Genomic DNA, 3,535 nt, shown 5'->3' with positions numbered 1-3,535 from the left:
TATATATATATATATAATTGATTTTAGAAGACGCTTCCTACTGAAGTTTTAATGATTGTCATGGAACGTAATAAAGTAAATGTTTTTGACCGCTTAGCTGCTGCAGCCTCCCTTCTGTCTCAGCCTAGTCTGTAGCTGTCTGCATGCAGACTTCCTGGAACCAGTTTCAGATGAGTGCTTCAGCGTGTGAGCTTAGTGACCAAGGCTCTTCTCTTGGAAAAGAACCCCTGAAACAAGTAATAGCGGGGAACTTTCAAGCTGAAGTTAATGGTATGAAGGGAGTTGCTGACCAGAGCTGAAAACTTTAACAGCACAAATCAACAACAATTAAAAATTCTGGGAGGATCCAGAACTTTTAAGAATGTTAATAACATTCATAAAAACAGAAATGTTAATTCAGTACTAATATTAAGAATTGAGATGTTTGGAATTATTGAATCAACACTACTTTGAATGAATAAAATCTGTTCATCTAATATGCTGTGTGTTCTACTGGGGGAAAAAACCATAGTTCCAGATATCCTTCACCTATTTAAAAGTAAAAACCTATAAGCAAGTAAATGCCCTAAACTAGAGGCAGCCAACCCACAATGTGTCACAGGTGATGCACAGCTGCTTTGTTTGCCATACAGCAGATCTTGCAGGGAGGAGAGAGCCAGAGCAACAGATTGGGAAGGGAAGAGAACAGAGAGCAAGGGGATTGGAGTGGCACTAGGAGCAGGGGTAGGGCTTACTTTGTGGTATACAAGCTGAAAATGTTGGCCCCTCCCTTTTCTAAACTCACTAATTTAGAACAAAAGAATCTAAAATTGCTATTTCCCTTTTTGAAAGAGGCAAGCATTTCTTAGGGTAATATTTTTTTTAATTGGACCAATTTGCCTTTTGCAAATTCCTGGACCATCACTATTATGTCACTCTGTTTCTCCTATTGAAAGTTACAAGGTAGTTACATGCAGTGTGTTTTTTTGTTTGTTTTGTGGGGGTTTTTTTTAAAGAAAACATTTTACCATGACACACATGCTTCATCATTTTTAGAATTCCTTGTGTATTACTTCTGAATGTGTTTATAGTTTCTTTTTATCTTTGAGATCAGTAAAGAAAGTGAACTAAGTGCTGCCTATGTGAACGGGTTTTATCTCTCATGAAGGCCACCAGGTTCTAAAGTCATCAAACCCTGAACATGAAGTCAAGCGGTTAAAAAAATAGTCACAAGTACAACTGAGATCACGTTCAGAAATCAAGCAGTTGACTCAAGCAAGGTGTTAAATTGCCCTTTTTGCACATTCCTCAGATACTAGCAGAGTACTTTGGCCTGTAACATAGGGTAAAGTTTAGGTTTATAGTTTAACAAAGTTGTTATATGTAGGAGTTTTAAAACTCTCAGAGAACGGAATCCTCAGCTTCCAAAGCTGGGTATACTTCATTTTAAAAGGGTTGCTGTATCGTAATGTAGAGTAGAACAATTTGTATGGGGGGACATAGCCGCAGGAAGGAATGCAATACATACTAACCTGTTTTCTCCCCTTAAGGCAGTTTTTAGGCCCCAAAGCCAGCAATGGGTACCTCTGAGAGGGAAGAAAACAGACCCAGCCATTGAAAGGCTTTTTGGTAGACGCCTGCCTATAAGTGTGCAATGTCCTTTTGCATGTGGACAATGAAGGGGGAGGTAAAGGGGGTGGGGGCAATTAGGATGTTTTGGAGGGAAGTTGTATTTTCTACCTAGATGTTAAATTTTAGATGAGTAAGTGATGCATTATTGAAAGCTAAAGAAAACTGTATGCTACTAGTGGTGTAAGTAATACTGATACTAATCTGACTGTATCTGTATGTCAGTGTCAGGGCCACTTCCTCCATGCTGGAGTAAAACTAGCACAAGGTGAAGGTTCTAATGAGACTTAGTTAACTGCTGGTGCCATCGCTTCTCTTTTTGTTTTGTGTAGGGTAACCAAGCAAAAAAGCAGTTTGTGAGCTTCCTCTACTTGGATGTGAAATCTGGTAATCCAACTCCCCATCATCCAGTTCTTTCAATTGTCAGTCTACACTGATTTTATTGTACTTGTATCTAAATAGAATTTAGAGATGTCAAAAGGCAAGGTCCTTGTACTACCATTTTGTCTAAAACAAGTGCGTGGAGCAACAGGCCAGGGATAGGGAGTTGCCGAGCCTGACAACCTCAAAAGTAGGACAGCTTTTTTTTTTCAAAAGGAGACTTTAGGCTCACAATAAAAGGAGACTTTCAGATGGCCAGGTGCCAAACAGAATAATGGAATAATTAGCCACAACAGTTGGATGAATAAAGATAAAAATATTAATGTTCACATGGAGTTGTTTAAAAAATAATCAGATACACACTCTACAAACACCACACACTCACCTTTTTCAAACTTTTTTTTTTTAAATAATGTAGGGGGCAAAAACAGCAGTCACCCTCTTTCAGCATAGCTTTGTAGGTTTGCAGGCTGAGATACTGTGCCAAACCCTAGGAACAAAAAAATCCCTATGACTGACCACAGGCTGCAGGCTTCTTTCTTAAAAGTTGATGAAGTCAGGGTCCTTCAAACCCCGTCTATTGACCTCCATCCCCCTTCTTTTTTCTTCCCTTCCCCCTCCCCACCTTCTCAATTCAAATGCCAGCAGTACCCTTTGAAATAAGTCACAGCAAACAGCTGGGGCACTTCTGTAGTCCTGGGCCGCTATTTGCTGCAGCTCTGTATATCCTGGCTTGCTTTGATTTCACAGGTTTTAAAGATTTTACTCAAGTGAAACGAGCAGATTACTTTCTCATTTTTTAATTTAAGTATGAAATCCTGCTCCTAATGCCAGCTGACCACAGCAGGAATGGGTGCACAATGACTAGGATTGATACTGGTTTTCTTCCTTTGTATCTTACCAAAGACTGAAAAGGGACACTGTAAATTCTTTTTGCTCCAGATTAACAGGAGGGACTGGGTGTTACAATGCTAAATTCCACCCTGCTATCTAGTGGAATTTACAACCCTTTGTGGGGAACCTTGACTCCTTGTACAATGCATGGGTGGAAATAAGCATATCAGAGGATCCAAGTGTGACTAAAAAAATGCCAGGGAAAGGGGCTGTGACTTGGTCCCTGCCTCATAGAGGGACCTTGGCTCCTACTGCCACCCCATGAACTCTGTGCCTAAGTGTCTAAAAAAAAGATGATGATCAAGATACTGCTTCTGCTATTCCTAACACTAATATAGGGGTTAGGGCACATACTCAAAATATCAGTGACTTGGGTTTAAAGATCTGCCTGATTTCAGAGCACACCTCAACTAAGATCTCCCAGCTTTGAGTGCTTTAAATAGTGGTCTAGAAGTTAATCTAAGATGGGGCTGTCAGTGTCTCCTGTTGTAGCTGTTCAAATTTGCACCATTATTACAGATTTATTGACCAACAAGTAGAGAACAAATTAATAGTCCAGTATATAGGGCATTTAAGATAGGTTATGGGGGGAGGGGGTGTTCAAATGGCAGTCTCTGCTCCTACAAAACCTATGTGCTGACAAGCTTTGGAA

Source organism: Gavialis gangeticus, unplaced genomic scaffold (assembly GCF_001723915.1).
Source record: "Gavialis gangeticus isolate Ggan-Ray unplaced genomic scaffold, GavGan_comp1, whole genome shotgun sequence".
Taxonomy (NCBI): domain Eukaryota; kingdom Metazoa; phylum Chordata; order Crocodylia; family Gavialidae; genus Gavialis; species Gavialis gangeticus.
The sequence above is the reverse complement of the archived record's forward strand: the minus strand, read 5'-3'. Positions refer to the sequence as shown.